The sequence below is a fragment of the Herpailurus yagouaroundi genome, unplaced genomic scaffold (assembly GCF_014898765.1).
Source record: "Herpailurus yagouaroundi ecotype Mexico unplaced genomic scaffold, PumYag 210, whole genome shotgun sequence".
NCBI classification, from domain to species: Eukaryota; Metazoa; Chordata; class Mammalia; order Carnivora; family Felidae; genus Herpailurus; species Herpailurus yagouaroundi.
This window is the reverse complement of record NW_024412441.1, coordinates 2,399,897-2,420,565: the sequence shown is the minus strand read 5'-3', so window position 1 is coordinate 2,420,565 and position 20,669 is coordinate 2,399,897.

Sequence of the window (20,669 nt, the reverse complement as noted above, 5' to 3'; positions counted from 1 at the left end):
AGACACAGAATCGGAAACAGGCTCCAGGCTCTGAGCCATCAGCCCAGAGCCTGACGTGGGGCTCGAACTCACAGACTGCGAGATCGTGACCTGGCTGAAGTTGGACGCTTAACCGACTGCGCCACCCAGGCGCCCCTACCCACTTTTAAGATAAAAGACAATCCATGGAAACCAACCCTTTGATGACCAGGATTCTGGAACAGACAATTATAATTATGCACAATGAGGAAGAAGACAATATGCTTATAATTAATAAAATATGGGATAGCTTAGCAGAGATATAAAAACTTAAAAAGGAACTACACAGAAATTCTAGAGCCGGAAAATTATAATATATGAAAGAAAAATATAATTGGATGGGCTTAGCAGGAGAGTGGAGATAAGTAAGGAGAGTCAATGAAGTGGGAGACAGGTGATTCGAAATCATCAAATCTGAAGAACAGAGAGAACAAAAGATTTAGAAAATAAGAAGTCTCCGGGACAGGTAATGTACAGGCACACCTTGTTTTATTGTACTTTGCTTTATTGAGCTTCGCAAATTATTGTGTTTTTTACAAACAAGTTTTGTGGCAACCCTGCGCCAAGCAGGTCTACGGGCGGCACTTTTCCAAAGGTATTTGCTCGCTTCGTGTCTCCGTGTCACATTTTGGTAATTCTTGCAATATTTCAAACTTTTTCATTTGGATTAAATTTGTTATGGCGGTCTGTGATCAGTGATTATGACTTGATGAAAGCTCAGATGATGGTTAGCATTTTTTAGCAATGAAGTACTTTTAATTAAGATATGCACATTTTTTAGACATAATGCTGCTGCACACCTAATAGACCACAGTATGATGTAAACATAACTTTTATATGCACTGGGAAACCAAAAAATTCATCTGACTTTCTGTGTGGTGATACTTGCTTTATTGCAGTGGTCTGGAACCAAACCTGCAACATCTCCAAGGTATGCGTGTAATAACAAAAGATCAAACACCCATGTAATTGGAGCCCCAGGAGGGAAAGAAAGACCTACAAAAACTGAAGAAATAATGGCTGACAAGTTCCAAGTTTCACAAAACATACATTTTCAGGATCAAGAAGCTTAGAAGATCCCAAGCAGGATAAATACAAAGAAAAAATGTGCACAGGAACATCATAATCAAACTACTCTAAAACAAAGATAGGGGCTCCTGGGTGGCTCAGTCAGTTAAGTGCCTGACTCTTGATTTCGGTTCAGGTCATGACCTCATGGTTTCATGAGTTCAAGCCTCACAGTGGGCTGCATGCTGACAGTGTGGAGCCTGCTTCAGATTCTCTCTCTTCCCCTCTCTCTCTGCCCCTCCCCCACTGGATCTCTCCCTCTCTCTCTCTCTCTCTCCCTTAAAAATAAATAAACATTAAAAAAAGAAAAAAAAAGAAAGGGCAGATGTCTCCATCCCCTACCACTGTATATTTTTTTTTATAAGAAAAAAATAAAAACCTCCAGATTTTCAACTGGCCGTATGGTTGCCCAAAATAAAACTACATCTCCCAGTCTCCATAACAATCAGGTGTGGCCATGTGACTAAATTGTTGACCAACTGTATCATAGGGAAAGTGAGGCATACAATTCCCAGGACGTGTCCTTAAAGAAAGGAGATGTTCGTCTTTTTCTCCTTCCCTGCCTCCTTGCTGAATGAAGTGTGATGTGGTGCAAATCTTCCACGAGAGCAATGCCCTACACGGCAAAGAAACAACTGAGAAGGAACCCAAGGTTTCCAATGCACAGAGGACCAGTCTGGCTCTGAATGACCTCATATCAGCCTCACGATGCTGTCTGGGACAGAAATAAATATATCTTTTTATCTTAGAGAAAAATGAAATTTTTATCTGTTGCTTTTGATTTTCTGATCATACAACTAAACTTACACTACATTAATACAGCTGAAAACATCTTGTATCAATGTCAGGAAACACTTTACACAGGGCAAAAAGCAAAACATGAATAAGTCAGAAGTCTGGCAAAGAGGTAATTAGATTTTTTTTTAATTTCTACTTTAATAAGGTAAGAGGTTATTAGTGGAATCAAAGTGCTATTCTCTTTGGTATTTTTCCCAAGCTTAATGTAAGTAATGCTTTGTTAAATGGCTCAGAGGAGTTTTCAATCAATCAACTTCAAAAAACAAAGGAAGAAAGTCATAAACATAATTGAAGGAGCCTACTGATATTTTCCATTTTCCTCTCATTCTGAGTTTGTTTTAAATTAAAGTCAGTGCTCATTCACTGTCTCTCACCTGTTCTCATATAATTTCTCCCAAAGGTCTTGACTTGCTATGAGGCTTCCCTAAGCCTCTATCTCTTTTCACTAGACAGGAAAGACTCCATTGTTTCTGCATGTCAGAGAAGTGGCTGCGTTTCTCCACTTTGTGCTGGTGTAGAACTGTGTCCCCCCAAGGGATCGTGGATTATGGTTTTCCTCTAAACATCCAATTGGACTGGCCCCATCCTCACAGGATTTTCAGCTCTGCCCCCAACTCTCCCCAGAGTTGAGTGAGATAGCTACCATTTAATGATGTTGCCCTATGAGAAAGCAGGTATCTCTTACATAATTTTTCAGTAAAGTTTGTTTTTAAGAGTATAAAAGAGCCAGTATCTTTTTTAAACATCAACAATGATCTATCACCTATCTATCTATCTATCTATCTATCATCTATGTATCTATCTATTTATCTAGTTTGTCTAAATACTTTGTCTAATATATATATATAGATAGATAGATAGATACACTTTCTAGAGAAAACATTTAGGAAACAAAGCACTAATTTAAAGCAGGATCTTAAAGTAAAACACTTCATTAGGCCACTGAGGTGGCTGACTACTGGTGAATATTCCTCCTGTTTTTTTATTTTTTTAATGTTTACTTGTTTTTGAGAGAGAGAGAGAGAGAGAGCAGGGGAGGGGCAGAGAAAGAGGGAGACATAGAACCTGAAGCAGGTTCTAGGCTCTGAGCTGTCAGCACAGAGACCAACCAGGGGCTCGAACTCAAGAATCGCGAGATCATGACATGAGCCGAGGTCAGATGCTCAACTGACTGAGCCACCTAGAGGCCCCTCTCCTGTTTTTTTTTTAAATCTTGTGAGTTGCCTCTACTAGGGCTGGCCAGCCAGCTCTCACGTGACTCTCACATGGCTTGTCAGCAGCTTCTGATGCTGCTAGAATCAACACTTTATTTTTTTTTTCAACACTTTTTATTTATTTTTGGGACAGAGAGAGACAGAGCATGAACGGGGGAGGGGCAGAGAGAGAGGGAGACACAGAATCGGAAACAGGCTCCAGGCTCCGAGCCATCAGCCCAGAGTGGACGCGGGGCTCGAACTCACGGACCACGAGATCGTGACCTGAGCTGAAGTCTGACGCTCAACCGACTGCACCACCCAGGCGCCCCTAGAATCAACACTTTAATGCTAAACATCAGGGAGATTTGATGTGAAGGCTTTCCCACTAAATAGTGCTGTCCAGCCAATACCTCCTCTGAACATTTGTACAAGGAAGCAGCGCTTTCCTCTCTGAGTCTGTTTTGCACTTGATTCCGATTTTAATTAAATACAGACAGGAAGATGGCAGCTGTCCAGCTTCCTTCATTTCCCATACCTGTATTATGACTAATCAAGGGAATTCTGGTACTTTGCAGGTTGCGGGACCTTCTCCTGTGTCACCTCAATAAACTCCCTGTACTCAGCTCCTGTGACCTTCTCAAGCTCATAGCTCTGGTTGACCTTGAGGGTCATTGCATTTGTTCTAATGTAGGCAGGCTTCAACCTGCCTTCAACCCAGGCTCTCTGAGCCCTGATGGGCATGCAGAGAGAAGGCTTAAGACATTAACCCATGTTTCAAAGTAGCAAGTACGAGCTTAGAAATGGAAGAAGATTAAGAGAGGTGTTTGGTTAAAGACAGGAACTATGACTGTGACTGTTACAAATTGAATTGCATCCCCATCCCCAAAATTCAGCACCTCACAATGTGACCTTATTTGGAAGTAGGATCATCAAAGATGCAAATAGGTTGGAGGAGGTCATACTGGAGTAGGGTGGACGCCTAATCCAACATAACTGGTATCCTTATAAAAAGGGAAAATTTGGGTATAGACACACACACACAGGGAGAATGCCAGGTGGGGTCTGTTGTTCTGCTATCTCGAGTCAAGGAAACACCAGAGGCCAGGAGAGGGGCCCAGAACGGTTCCTTCCCTAGTGCTTCCAGACACATGGCCCTGCTGACACCTTGATCTCAGACTTCCAGGCTCCAGAACTGCGAGACAATGTATTTCTGTTGTTTGAGCCTCTCAGTTTGTGGTAGAGCAGCCGTAGGAAACTACTACAATGAAAAACACAGAGGCAAGAATGTACAGGGAGGATCCTAGGGAATGCTAAATCTACAGATACTGTTAATATCTAGCCCTTTCTGAATGCTTATCGTGAGCTACATGTGTGTTTTCCCATTTAAAGCTCACAACCTCTCTCTAAGCTCCACCGTCATCCCACTTGATGGATAGGAAACAGAGATTCAGATTGGCTAAGGACATTGTCAAAGCTCACACAGCTAGGAAAGTGAAGGAGGGTTGGTGAGAGAGATACTGACAGAGCTGGGGAGAGGAAACGGCACGGAGAGTGGTACAGATTTCAGTCTCTATAATTGATGCATTTCCCTGTACCGCACACGAAGCACAGACCAGCAAATATACACTGCTGACCAAAATAGAGCCACCATTTTTTGTTCCTGGAAAAGAGCATCAAAATGGTTCTGCAATTCTCTCATCTTACCCATGGGAATTAATAACCAAAAGAAATAAAAATTTCCATAAGGCCAAACAGCGAGTGTGGGATTATCATGAGGGATCATGCCCTGTGGCCCTGTTCAGTATGTCTTCCCTCCATCACCTACCTGTGTAGATCACGCTGACCAGGGAGGTCTCTGGGCCATGCATGCTGTCTTCCAGCCTCTCCTATGAAAGGGAGATCCCCCCTGGCTAGAACCTACTGGGTCCAGGGAGGAGATCTCCAATCAGTGGTGCCTGTGCCTCGGTTTTGCACCCTCTCTGTGCTTGGTCAAAAAGAGAAATGATACCTCTCTTCGGAACTGACATGTCACTCTTTGACCAAGCATGCAAATGTCCTGCCAGGCCTTCTTGGTAAATATTTACTTTGAATTATCACAGGCCAGAGACATCCGCTGTCCAGAGAAGCAGAATGGTGAGTTTGGACGTTCGGAATCTGGAGCCTGTGATGAATAGAGAAATACAACCTTGCATGCCGTCAGAGGCTCTGCTCTGCCAAGGGAAAATGTACTTTATACAGCCACAGGCTTGACCTCCAAGAGCCTTAAAAGGCCTCACATACTCAAAGGTGCATTACCAGGCCTTACACTAATTCATCATGATAGCTAAAGTGCTCTGTGTAAACCACAGGAGATCTGAGTCCCCTGGGCACCCAGGAGTCAGATTTAATTGCTTCGAGTTTAGCATAGGGAACATAAGTGAACATAGGGGAAAGACTATTTGCATATTGTTTGCAATAAAGCTTAGAAATGGTTCCAGATGTCTGAGCGGAAACCTTCTCCCCAAAAGTTTAGCCAAGGTTGGAACTCCACGCAGGCCAACCTGATGGACACTCTACCCAGATTCTCTCTTCCTACTCTGAATCACAGTTTGCAGGTTGCAACAAGAATACTCAAGACAAATTTCTATTCTGAGCAGGCCGGACATGATTTATTAATTCACTTTTGAAATAACAATTGCAGTTGGGAGGGATCTGCTGAAAGCCTTAATTACATTAGAAAATATGCTTTGCAGCAGTCTGCCCCTATCCAGTGTACAGAACACATAATTATCATAATTTTCAAATTTTATTATTATTATTTGAAAAAAAATGGATGGAGAGCAGACTCTACCAACTTAGCTACTTCAAAGCAGTGGCTGAGTCACATCTGAACTTCGAAGAGATGATTTCCCCAACTTGCTTGTTAAGGCCCCTTAAACGGGAGAGCATGTACTGGCTGTAGTGGCCTCAGATACTGTTTGTCCGACAGAACTGGCTTCCGCGTCCCTCTCTCCTCCTTTGTGCCGAGAGGGAAATGCTCAGGTGTGCTGTTGCCAGAGTGATTAGGCTAGCTGGGAACTCTCCTTGGACAGGAGGTTGGAAAGCCTTTGGGATCGTGCCCTCTCATCCTTGTTAAATGACTGTGAGTGTGTGTGTGTGTGTGTGTGTGTGTGTGTGCGTGCGCGCGTGTGCTGCCACACACACACCTGCCTAGAGGGAAGCGGTTTGATTTCATTTTTTTCAAGGCCCAGAGTGTTTTTAAAGGGAAAGCAAAACATTTCCGGAAATGAAGCGGGGGTCTGTGGTAGGCAGCAAGGGTGCCAGGCCGAAGTCTCAACCGTTATCATCAGCTTTGTTATCAATGGCCCATGTCTTTAGAAAGCCTCCGTCTCTGAGTTTTCTGTCTGTCACCCCAGGGCAAGCCGACCCTCCCTCTGTTTCTTTGGGTGGCTGTGATATTTATCAGACTAATGAGTTCAGTTCTCGTGTCAATGCTAAAGTGGCAGTAGCGAGCTGTAGCAGGCCCCTGCCCGCGTTCCCCCTTACCTATGGATTTTCTGCCTTCCATTCTCCAAGTCTCCTCATTCCACATTTCTTTGATCTTTAGATATCAAGGACACTCGGGCTTGAGTTAAGCCATTTTGAATAATTCAAACTCTGCTCAAGTGGATCCGTTTATTTAGAAAAACCAAACAAATTAAAAAAATAAACATTTTTTTTTTTTTTTTAAATAAAAAGCAGCAGGGCGCGTGGGTGGTACAGTCAGTTAAGTGTCTGACTCTCGATCTCGGCTCAGGTCTTGATCTCACAGTTCATGAGTTCAAGCCCTGCATCGGGCTCTGTGCTGACGGTGTGGAGCCTACTCGGGAGTCTGTCTCTCCTTCTATCTGGCTTTCTTCCACTTGTTCTCTCTCTCTCTGTCTCTCTCTCTCGCTCCCAAGATAAATAAATAAATAAAAATTAAAAACAAGTAAAATAAATAAATAAATAAATAAATAAAAAGCAGCAACAAAAGGCATAGGCCAGACTGACCCAAATTTATCTTGAAGCTAAATCATTGTTCTCTAACCTCTCTTCTCCCAGGAAGGTATCCAATGGTGATCTGAATAGGGAGCAGCAAAGGAGAAAGCAGGGTGGATTTGAACCGAGTGATTTGGAGTCCAGCCCTGGCTTGGCCACGCAGCAGGGCCAAGACCAAGGGGACTCTCGCATACCTGTGGGCTTCTGCTCCCCCACGTAAAACTGGAGACATACTCCTGGGTCGTCCTCCTCAGAGAACTTCTCTGAGGATCCTCTAATATAGCTCATGTTGACGTCGTTTCAAATCATTTAAAGTGCTTTGAAAATGCAACGTGGCATTATCAGAACTGACTCAGAGCCCCAAACACAGTAGGAGCTAAATAAACATTTCTTGAAGTGGGTAGATTGCCTATTTTCCATTTTATAGTAATAAACAAGATGGCTGTTTTGCTGTCCCCTGAAATGACCCAGCTCCTGCCTACATATTCTCTGAATTCCTGGGCTCAGGTTTTTCTTGGTGAGAAGAACTGAAAAAGCAAACATATACACTGAGGGTACCAATCTTTCTTAGAAAAAGCATTTTATTCTCACTCAAGGACGAAGACAAAACTTGTTTATATGGACCAAATGATAAAATTTTGGTCATGAACATCTAAAGATGAAGGGGCTTTGGGGTGCCTGGGTGGCTCAGTTGGCTAAGTTTCTGATGCTTGATTTCGGCTCAGGTCATGATCTCAGTTTGTGAGTTCAAGCTCCATGTCAGTCTCCATGCTGACAGTGAGGAGCCTGCTTGGGACACTCTGTCTCCCTCTCTCTGTCTGCCCCTCCCCCACTTGCATATCTCACTCTCTCTCTCTCTCTCTCTCTCTCTCTAACAAACTTTAACAAAAAGATGAAGGGGCCTTAGAGAAATTAATGTTCACTTTCCAACTTCCAGCTTCACTTTCAGAAAAAAGAAGCCAAAGTTAAAAGTTTCAGTGACTTTTCTAAATTGTTTGGCTTTGTCACACAGCAGAAGAAGGTCTCTGATTTCCCACCAAGTCCTATAATCTTTGTGTTCCTTTCCCACGAAGCATCCGGTAGGACTGCTGCTCTGAAGGACATAACTTCAGAAGTACCGCCCTTATCTAAATGCCATGGCTTACAGAGGAGAAGCCTGAGGTCTATATGGCCCTCTGCTGGGTCTGAAGCAGGAGTAGCTATAGTTACCTGGAAAGGCACAGGAAAAGCTTTTTTTCTCCAGGATCCAAGCAGGAGGAGGAACTAAATAAACATTTCCCCCCATGCCTCACATGGACAGCTGTTTCTTGAGAGGCATCTGTGTAAAAACCTTCCTCTCATGGCTGTTCTATTGGTTTCTAAGGCCGTATGTGAAAAAGAATGCTCTGCTTTGGTTATCACCGGGGGAGATGACCAGAGGCTGTGTTCCAACCCCTCCTCGCTGGGAACATCCATGTCTCTTCTTGGTTAACAGGCAAATGTTGCCATGTGCCTTGTGTTCCTTCCAGCATTCACTTTGGTTTCCTTCACACAAGTAGATGGATCGGTCTTCTGATCAGGTTAAGAAAAAAGATTGTTCTCTTTGGTTTTCTTGGTTGGGTTTGCAGATCTGACAAGGAAGAGTAAAGACTAAGGGAAAAAAAAGTTTAGGAGTTGGAGCTTTTTCAGGTCTTCTTCTGCAAGAGTTAAGCGCACCTTGAAACAAGTGGAGATCATGTTAAACATCCCTGCTTTCTACTCAAGGGTTTATCATTTCAGTTCTTGTAGTTCCAATGGAAGAATTGATTGAAGCCTTCCCTCAAGGACATATTACCTCCAAGCACTATTATTTCAGAAGTCAGAGTTTATACACTTTGATAATACTCTGGAGACCTGAAAGGAAAAGAATAAATGGACTGTGTGACCCCAGGAGTAGAAGGAATAAAATAACATGGAATCTGAAATCTGAACGCACTATTGCCTACTACTGGCTTAAAAATGTAAAAGTACTTTGCTTAACACATTCACTAGTTGCCAACACTTCAGATCACAGGCAAATAACTGTGCATAGTTCCTGGTGCACAGGGGTTGGGAAGACAGAAGGAAATGGCTTGTGTTTCAATTCCTCTCACAAATCCCCCCACCTATTCCTCCTCCTCTCTAACTCCAAGCTTCTGCAGCACAACTGTCTTATTTTTAAACCCATCTAAATAGTGGCGTTAGTGAAAACATCATGACCATCAAAATATCAGAAAATTGGAGCACATCAAGATGGGCCCCGCTCTTGGGAGTGTAACATGGGAAGAGGGCCCATACTTCTTGGGGAGAGGCTGACTCAAACCGTGAGCACGAAAGCAGCCTACAACTCTCCCATATCCGCTAGGTCTACAGTCTACGGTTTCCACATCTCCGCCATTGCAAGACTGCCCTCATCCCGACACACGTGTCACATTTACCACCTCTCCCCTTTCAGTCTTATTGTGGATATCTGCTTCCGCTTGATTTTATCGGTTGGAAGTGGGATGGAGCATAACAGTGCATTTTCAGCACTGCCTTGAATGAATTTCTTGGTCAGCTCAGGGATGGCAGAGTTGACCCAGTGAGGTATAGAGGAGGGTGTGGAAGATCATGGAAGACCTCAGTAAAGCCCTAAGACAAAAATGTCAAGGTGCTCAGATCAGTGACCCAACGAGCGGTGCCATGGACGCTCCGCCTTGTGGGGGCAGCGGTGCGCAGAAAGGGGCGGCACAGAACACAGAACAGCGAGGCTGACAGCTGGTGAGACCAACAGTGCTCTCTCCCTTTGGCGTATCCTGAAACTGAAGAGTTGCCTTTCGCACGTTTGCTTTTAAAAAATTCTTCACCTCCCTTGTCTTGAATGTTTACTGTCAACATCCCTCCTCTCCTCCCACTCTTCTCCCCACTTTGGAAAGGTGTAAAAGAGGTACCATATGTGGACTCCCTCTGCTGACATGTTTCTAAGAGACCTTGTCAACTGGTACTAATTGTTGTGACTGCAAACTTTCATTCATCTCGGATGCTGCTGCGCACTTCTCTTGCCTTTACCATTCTGGGCCAATCCCACGTTCCTGTGTTGTTTCATTGCCACGGACAAGACTTTCCCTTCCAGAGCCTCCTCCTTCGGCATCACAACACCTCTCCTATCAGTCCTTTAGCTTGTAGCCCAGCATCTGTAGAGCTCAGTGTGACTTGAACTGAAGACTCCTGTTACTCGGGACCTGTGGAGAGGGTCCAGGCACCAGCTTTATCCCTTCATTCGGCTACAGCAGCATATTCATTATGGGGGGGCCATGTTTAGGAACTCAGTGCATTATTCATCAAGTTACCCCTGTTGATATGCGCGTTGTTGACCTGCACCTCACAAGGGCACCAATCAGTGCTGCAACTTTCTATCTCCAACAAAACCCTTGTGATCTGATGGACTCACTGGGAAATATTAAAACCTGAGGAGGGAAGCGAAAGGGGAGGCTTTATGAAAGTGACTTCAGAACACTATCCAATTATTAGTATGCTTTTTCATAATACTGACGGTTTCACATTTTATTGAGAGAGAGAATTTTTCCCTAGCTCTCTTGGGAATGATTTTATTGAAAGCATCAGAACGAAGAAGATGGCTGCATCATTTCTGCAGTGCCAAGGGTCAGAATCTTTGACTGGTTCGGTGTAATGTGCACATATAAAATTTCACTCAGTGCTTATTCATTGCCTTTTATTTAATATATAATCTGACTGGATCCACTTTTGCTTCTTTACATTTACTGCTTGCCTGCATTAAGGTCTTCTTTTGGCTGCTTGAATATGTATATATTAAATTCTGTATACACACACACACATATTTACTCTGATCAAAAGTCTTGCTTAAAGCGAGCACTTCCTTACTTTTGCTCTTTTTACACAGTAAGTCCAATGGCATAGATAGAAACATGAAAGGATCCATAGGAAACCACTTTCCTGGTGACAGCCATTTAGTTTAGAATACTGCTGTCCCTTCAAAAGTAAATATCTGCTCCTTTCCTTATCCCTCTTTGCTTCCCCTGCATTCCATACCCACCCCCATCCCATTAAAAATCATTCCACAGCCAACAGAAAGCACTTTCAAGTACAATAGATTTTTTTGAGTTGAATTATTAAAATGCACAAAACCAAATCCAAAGAGCTAAGTTTCTAAGGAGAGCTTTCTGACTAAAAGGAGTGACCTCTCCTCCAGGTTCTAATCAATGGAGGAAAGTCCCACGGAGACAAATGGAGAATGGTCAGTTTTATTCATGAGGGTCCAATAAATCTCAGAATATGGGACTCTTTCATAAAGTTGGGTTAAAGAATGACTTTAAGACCGGGGCCAAAATTGTTCCTTCTTATATGTCCCCGCTGGATTGATGATAACAACTCTTGGTGAAGAATTGACCTATAGGTTAGCAGTTCATTAAGCCGCGTTTATAGAAAGATCCAAAATAACATCGCCTAAACAAAATAGAAATTTATTTATTTCCCACATAAAAGATGTCTGAAAAGGAGCAGTTTAAGATTCCCCTGGTGGCTCCATTAAGTCATCAAGGACCTAGATTCCCTCTAGGTTATGGCTTTGCATTGCAAACATTACGAGTCTATACTTGTGATCCAATTAAGTGTATCCCTGACTCTTTAAAGAGACTTTTCAGATGTTCCATGTAACACTCTCACTTACATCTCTTTGGCCAAAACTTAATCACATGGTTATACAGAACTGCAAGGGAAGCTAATCTTGTAGCCAGATACTTTTGGGCCTGCTGAGCATCAGGGTGCTTATTTTTAGAGAAGGGTAGAAAGAATATTGAGAGCCATATAGCAGTGTCTGTGAAACTTGGCTGTGAAAGGGTTATTTCCATAACCTAAATCTAAGCTTGTCTCCTCCCTGTTGACTTCATCAACTCTAAAATAAAAACACGTCTTATAATCATGACATATAAGTAGGGTGACCATATAATTTTTCATCCACTCTGGGATATCTTTGAGAATAAAAAGGGAAAACTATTAATAATACACCAGGACAAAAGGAGTATACTGACTCTCCTAAGCAAGTGGAAATATGTGAACTAAGTCCTAACTACCTTTCAGGTCTCCCTCCACATCCCCACTTGGACTTCATTCTTTATCTATAAAAATAATTTAATTTTTGCAAACGCAACATGATTCTCTACTTGTAATCACTTGTCCTGGAGTTTCCTTGCCAACTTTGTACCTGGCAAATCTCTGTTCATGCCCTCCACTTTGTACCCCAGCTCAGCTATTGCCCTGAGAAATCTCCCCTAACCAATCTCTCTCAATTCATGGAGCACTACTCACTTCTTCTTCTCTGCTTTTGTCCATTGAAAACTATTTGCTTGCATGTTTAAGTTGCCGTCAGCTGAAGCTAGGTTATGCTATGACAGCAAACAAACTCATCAGAGTTTATTTATGGCTTATACTTCACGACCAATGCCATTTGGCTGAAAGGCTCTATTTTTTGTCATTCATTGTAGGTTGAATGAAGCCACAGTGAATTTGAAGTAAGTAGCCAAGTTGCTGTGTCCAAAAGGACTAACTAAACCAGAAACAATCAGGTGGGAAGTGAGCTCCAAAAAAAAGATTGAGGTCAGCATCCTATGTTTCAACCCAGATGTATAGGCCAATATTCCAGTGCCTATAAGTTAAATGATCATTGTTCAAGGATGAAGGTTGGCTGAGTTCTGCACTAGTATTTACCACCCGGCCAGGAACACATGGATAAGGTTTGGTAGAAAAGCATTAAGAGCCACAGAGAGAGAGAAGACACCCATGAAAACTCCTCAGACGATAAGCGCAATTGGCAAAACTCATCTAACAGGAAATAAGCTGCCAATAACTGAGGAATGGTCAGTTATTATCAACAAAACTAAGACCTTCCTTCCAATCCATTTTTCATGAAGCATGCCACACCTTTTCTCACCTGAGTCATCAGAGATGCAGTTACCAACTTCCAAAGGCAGAAGCAAATGGCAGTTGAGCACCTTTCTGCACACCACATTGGGGAGGGTGTTGTCTCCAGGCATGACTAGAATGTCTGAATAGGTAAGCATGTAGTCTACTTGACTGTTAATGACCACATAGGACACTGGGGAGGCCTTTGACGGGAAAATATTCTGCAAAACAGAGCTTATTCTTATTAAGGCTCATTGAGGTGTATATTACTCTTAGGGAATGCCTACTAGTAATAATAACGATGGCCAATTTCTCTCTGTTTCACTTCTCCTCTGTAAGATGGGCTAATAAATTCTTCATTCCATACCCCACCTATGTCCTGAGAACAAATGCATAGCAATCACTCAGTCATCATGCATTTATTATTCAACACATAGAAGTAGACCAGGCACTCAGCAAGGGGCCACATAAGTGTGCAAGAGCATCGCCAGTTTGACATTCCTTCCGAAAGCACTTCCTCACACTGACTTCCCTAAGTGTGCACTTGATTGCATTAGCTAACTTAACTATGATAGGCAGACATCAGATTGCCTCCACTCCACACACCCCTAAAGGAACAGGAAGCAGAGACAGTGTCCTGCCTCTCTCTGCTTTGATAATTGTCTGGGATGCAGTAAATGTTAAGCTGAGGGGTAGAATCATCTTTGACGATGGGTTTCTTTCTTTATAGCTGTTGGAGAAACAGGCCCCAGGCTGTTCAGGAGGCTGCTGTGAATTCCTTTAGCCTTCGGTGAGGCCAACCCGCAGAGCTGAAGGGGTCTGTGAGAATGTTATTGCAAGTTCTTAATTCAAAACATCACTGGAAGAAGACTTCTTGGGAGGGGGCTGGAGGGACGGGTGGGGATGGGGGTGGCGGCAAGAGAGCTGCTCAGCTGGGATGAATTACTGGGACTGAAGGGTTGGTTTTGCCCCCTAGTGGTTAGAGGCTTAGGGACCCCAGAGCTCAATGGCTCTCAGTACCATGGGAATACTCACCACTGATTGAAGGCAGCAGCTGGGTGGAGAAGGACACTACTTGGGATCAACAGAGCCATTACCCAGTGATGTGACCTCAGTTCTCAAGACCCTGGTCCCCACATGGCAAATTGAAAAGGATGGACTAACTCACAAAGTGTTCAATTCTCTCTGCCTTTATTGGTAGATGACTCTAGCAACATAACCTGTGACACCAGGATTCCCCCCACGTATTTCCGGAGGGCAACAAAGGCAGAGTTGAAGTCCTGGCGGTCTCTCCTTCAGGGTCAGTACATCTAAGTGAAAGCAAAGATACAGAACATATTCCTCAAGGATGTTTGATTAAAGGCAGCACAGGAGGATGAACTCGTGGTGGCCTTTGGAACAAAAGCTTCTGTCCTTCATGGACATCCTCTGTGCCCTGTCTGAATGCCTTGAAAGTGAGTGAGGAGGGGAAACTGAGCAGGGCAGACAACGCATTTCTAACACCTCCTTGAATGAATTTACAGAAAATACCACTTTCACACAAACAGGAACACCGTCCCCGTCCGACTCGTTTCTCACATCCCAATAGCCTATGGACCACAAATCACAAAAAGCAACTCACTCTAACTCAGAAAGGATTAAGACCACCTCCAACCCTGGCATCTCGAGGGGCAGTAGGTGACCCACCTTTAAATTCATGGAGGGAGAAGTATAAAGATAGTTCTGAATTGCTGGGATATTGACCATCTATCACTCTGTAAGACTGAGACTCCCTTGGATGTGATGTTGGAGGCTTGCTTTTCTCCCCTTTCTGGAACTTGCTCACTGAATCTCACAACACTGTAAAACAGATGACTATGTTGTTGATTCTTCTTTTCCTATGTCATCTTCCTAGATTTTCTGGTGTTGTATTAGGCAGTTAATTCTCAGGCTAGAGGTTCTGACCAGATCAGGCTGAAGACATGCATTTTGGGGACTAGTGCTTCCTAACTCAGAGCCTTATTACCATTTATTATTATTATTATTATTATTATTATTATTATATTAGCTTAAAGAGAAATGGATTTTCTAAGAGAAACGGATTGTTTGCTGTTTTCTGGAAGCTGTATCAGGTTTGAATGAAACTAGGGATACCATTTAGTCAGTCAATCACACTGAGAAAATGAAATGAATTTGGGGTATCTTAGTCAACAGAGAGTTATAGTTAATTTTTTAGGGCAGACAACTGATCCTTAGTCACCGGGGATTGTTAACAAGAAGAATTCCAGGTAACTAGAAAAAAAAATGGAGTACACTATTCAGTTAAACGTGGTGGGAAAAAAAGAAACCCATAAACTCCTTTACCAAAACCTGTTTCTGCCCGGCTAGAGTGAAAACGGAGACAATGAAATCATTTTCAGCGAATTATTAGTGCAATATATTTTTTTCCTTTCAAGAAAAGGAAACTAAAGAATGGTTGTGGCCTTTTGTTGTAGATAGCTTTTCAGAACAGTGTAACGTAAACAGATTATCTGCAGTGTTTATTCAGTGTGAAAAAACAGTTCCAAGAGCCCCAGGTGCTTGCCAAGATCATAATTGTACCTTCTTAAATACTTTCATTACTTGGAAGTACAATAAGCGAAGCGGGGACACATGCTTTCCATTTTCTTGTCAACAAAACACCTCCAAGAAATTAAGCTCTATTTTCTCTAGAAAATTTCTCTAGAACCGTTCAGGGTGTATGAAAAGGGAAAGGAGGAAGGGCTTTAGCTTAATTTCTTTATGACCTTGAAAAGAAACACTTAAAATGGCCCCTCCAAAAAAATAAAAGCAGGGAGAAGTGACATAAGCCTGGGGTATGGGATGGCTCAAAATTAGAATATTAAAAGTGAGGTGGTTTCTGTTTGGCTAAACGTGACTATGAAAGTGCAGGGTACTCAAGTAATGTGTCCAGCTCTCTCGTATGGTGGATTTTTCCGTGGAAAGAGCCGAGCTACTCTGGGAGTTGAGCCAAGCCAAAGGGCGAAGCTCAGGCTGTCTGCAAATTCCCTGGGTCAAGTTTCGTCTTCAGGGTGGAATGAAAGTCCGTGTTGACCTTCACGAGCGCTTGTCTGATCATAAGATGGATGGAGATCTATCTCTGCATGGGCATTTGAAATCACTTCTGATATCCAAGCACCCAGTTTCCGGACAGAGAGTGAAATCGGCCTATGTGCCCAGGGGAGGTTCCATTCCTGGGAAAAAGGGCTTTTATGTCTTAGTCCGCTCCTGTCCTGGGCGGCTCTTTTCTTTCAGTCCCTTTTCTCTGAGCTTCTCTCCATCCTCCCTCCTCATCTCGCCTTTTCCCTTCACCTTCAGTCTCTGCATTATCACCAGCCTCACCGGGCTTCAATCTCCAGGGTGTGTCACAGCTGCTGGCACTCAGGCAAACATTTACCTTCACGCAGCCACTGCCACGCTCTTCTTTGCTCCATCATGTGAGGGCGGTGGAAGTGCTCCTAGATCCGGAGCAGTCTGCAAAGATCTCTCTCTTCCTTTCTTTGCTTTCTTTGATCGGATTCGCCTCCAAATCCCTGCTTGAAGGAATATGCTCACTTCTAGAGAGACAGACAGAGAGAGAGAGAGAATTTCTGTGTGTGTACGTGTGTACGTGTGTGTACGTGCATGTGTTGGAAGCAAATTCACTGGAATCTGTCTAATCAAAATGGTCCATTAGTTTTCGCACCTGAATTTTAGGAGAAATGGAAAGGATGCAAGGAATTAACAATATTGAACTCTTTGGACAGATGCTTCTGTAAGCATTATTTTTGTTCATCTTTACACCTACCCTGCCAGCTAGGTTTTTCTAAGCCCATTTTACTGACAAGGAAACCGAGGCTTCAAGGGTTTCAAACTGAGACCAGAAAATTACAGCCCATGGACCAAAACTGGCCCACAATTGCTTTTGTAAAACAATCCTTTGCTGGAACTCAGTGACACCCATACTTTTGTGCACCATCTATGACTGCTTTCACACTACCATGGCAGAGTTGAGCTGTTGCAACAGGGACTGCATAGCCTGCAACGCCTTTAGGGAACAGGTTTGTCAGCCTCTGGCTAAAATGCTGTCACTATCTTCACCCCAAAAAATACATGCTAGAGATAGGATTGACCTTTAACCTATACCTTTCTGGTTCCAGACCTCATTTGACTTTGAAACAAGAAACAAGAAAATAAGGTGATATTTGGGTTTTTATTAACCAATAGCAATTTCAAATACCTATTTAATTTACAAAAGAGAGAGAGAGAGAGAGAGAGAGAGAGAAAGAGAGAGAGAGAGAGAGAGAGAGAGAAAATGACATTGGATTGCTTTGAGGTCAATTTAGAGTTAATACAATGTTTATAAATCCTTTTTTTTTGTCCTGGATCTCAAGAATGACCCAGAGGAACTGCAAGACCTTGCCAATCGTGTGTGCATCCCTATCCTTACTAGGGCAAAACAAAAGTTACTGAGCGATTCAGTAGTTCTGGGGTGGCAAGCAGTTAATACACTCATGCCAAAATCCTCCTCGACCAAAAGATTTTTCAGGTTAAGCCTAAATTATTCAGAAAAATTAGATAATCTACACATATTCCCATGACCTTTGGGTTAGCAGTTGTTTGACCAAAAGTGACAGATTCAGGTTGGCTTGTGCACTGGTTCTCAAAGTATGGTCTGAGGGTATAGCAGCATCAGTGACATTTGGGAACAACTGGGTTCTGTTTTCTGACAACCCTTCCAGGGGATTCTGTTCTACCAAACCCACTCCAGTAATGCTGATGCAAGCTAAAGCTGGACAATCACTAGTTTGTGCTATGGATATTCACTCAGGGTTTCTTGGTCGGTTTCTGAGTTGACTTTTAATTAATTCATTCATTCATTCATTCATCCACTGAACATCCTATAAATCTATCTTTATATGTTCAGTCTCTGTTTACAAAGTCTCTACATCTTTACTTAGCAGAGGAGATAGGAAAACGTGGAATGGGAAAAACACATTCTGACATTATTCTAGGACTTCCTTCCTCTTTAGTGGGGTACATGGCTATTATTTGACATCAGTTGATATTTCCACAGCAAAGTTGCTTATTTAATTAGTAAAGACTACTACGTAGTCCTGTTCCACATTTGTCAAAGATGAAACAAGGCCCTGATATATCCCAGGGAAAGGCCTGGGAGGGGAGGGGAAGGTGTGTTTTGATCTTCAGGACTTTTTGTTCAATGTCTTTCAATGTTCACTCTTTCAGGACTGCTGTTTTTAAGACAACCACCTGAAGATTAAAAAATGATAGAATTCATGGAATTAGGAGAAAAGGCTTGTCATATGAGTCAGGCACCTCCGTGTGCCAGTTCAGATGATCTCAGCTCACTTATGAAGCTTCTGGACACAAGTGCCACTTCAGGGATGAATGGGTCTAAGTGCATGCTCCCCCATCCTGGCTTTTTCTCCTATTGACTCCAAGGTGTGTGAGGCTACAGGACAACTGAGAACTCATGTGCGCACAGCCCCGGAGTGTAGGGAAGCTAAGGTCCCATGGAGGGAACCTTTGGCCATTGGTAGGCAGAAGCTGACAAATCTTCCTCCTGCTTCTTACCAACCAAGTGTTGTGGGATGCAGCCATGAAAGGGCATCCTTTTAGGAGAAAATCCACAACATGGAGCAAGCAGTGACACTTGCTCCCCAGCAGGGGCCAGCTCAGCACTCTCTTTCTTGTCTTATCCCCTTTTCCCTCATTTGCTTCCTGGGCTTTATTCCCTAATCAAAGAGAAGCACATACACCATTGCCCTAGGCTCTGCTTTCTTTGAAACGCAGGCTACAGTGTATATTACACCAGAACAGAGGCCAGAAGTTTCTTTCTTAGGCTCATCTCAGACTGCGGTCAGTGGAAGTTCTAGATTATGGAGAACATTTGAGAAGTAGGGGAGAACACTTAGATGATGGCAACAGATGACTTCGGGGCGACTTCAATAACCTCACGTTGAGTCTCTCTGACCACACATTGTCACCGGAACCCCTGTGGCACAAACCTGGCTCCTCACCTTGTCTACCTCCTTTCCCCATTGCCTTTCACTGCTTCCTGTAGACACGTCTGGATTATACTCCTGTGAGATCCTGCCCAAACTCTGCCCGACCGTGAAGCCCTCAGTTATGTCTTCAGCCTACAGTGCACTCCCCCGCTCTGAACTTTTCTGGCACCCATTGTCTTTTCTGCTTAGCATCGGTTGCGTCCCATCCTTGGTGTGATTTTGCCTATCTCTGAGTAATTTTATTTTTTTAATTTTAAGTTTTTATTTTCGTCCCAGTATAGGTCACATACAGTGTTATAATAGTTGCGGGTGTACAATATAGTGATTCCACACTTCCATACGTCACTCGGTGCTCATCACGACGCGTGTACTCCTTAATCTCTGAGTAATTTTCTAACAAGATGATACTGCTTGAGAGGATCTTGTTACTTCCTGGTAACTTCCGGGTCTCGGACTTCCTGGTAACCCTCAGAGAGCCGGCAGAGACCTTTCAGTGTTGGTTGCTGGTTTCCGTTGGAGAGGCCATTCGCCTTTCCTGGAGAAAACCGAGTGAGTATGAGAAAAATGGTACCAATTACGTACTCCCAGACTCCAATCCTGAATCCAGCCAAACTGCTTAACAACAGAAAAGTGTCTGTTTTTCCCTGTTTGGTTTAATGATTTTCCTGTAGATCCACATCTCTTTCTATCACAAAGAAATCACTTTATCCTGCTGGGTAATTAATACAAATGTACAGTATGGCAAACATATTCCTGTAGACGGCTTATTTTTGCTGGTAAATTACAGGAAATCCTATATAGTACACCTGGGACACCCTGCAGTTTGAAATTAGAATATAAAGTGTCTCCCAGTTCCTCCTGCTTGGCTAGGATACTGGTCTGATTGTGAAAGCCTTTCTAGTTAGACATGTAATAAACTGGAATGATGGCAAATTCATTTACTTCCCTTTAGCTTAAAATTAATAAAGATTTTAATTCTAAGCTTACAAAAACCCACCACCCTGTTTACAGCCCTCTGGGTTACTAGAAGGGGATGGGGTGTGGTGTTGGCTCCCAGTTGTGAATTCGTTCAAAAAACACACGCCACATACAAATTTGTAACCAAATCCTTAGAGTTTAAGGCATTCGCCAGTAAAACTCCTTGGCCAAGCTCTAGTTCTGCGTGATGTCACATCTATATGAGCCCTAGGACAGCATTAAACTGGCCACAGCTGTTTCTGATTAGAGCAATCTAGACCCTCTCAAAGGCAGGCTGCACCTCTTCTCTGCCCCTTCCCTCCCTCTTCCTGAGTGGCTTTCTTTAACAAAAGAACTTCTTTGTGAACATGGTCAGTGGGGTCTAGCTGTTTATTCTCACAGCAAGTTCGTGGTAATTTGGTTCAGCCTTGGAATGGCTTTCTGTACACCACATGTGGGTGAGGACACACACACACACACACACACACACACACACGGAGAAGGCCCAGAAAGTCTTTCTTCTTGATAATTGCTGGGTAAATCCTCCCTAGGCCTGTGGGTGCTGAAGTATAAATAAAGCAAACACCTTGGCATCTTCCTTTTGGGAAACAGTATTCCAATCCAGAACCAAGAGCTTAAGGGAAGTGTCAAATCTCATCTCTTCTTGGAAGAGAAGGGGGTAATGTGAGGA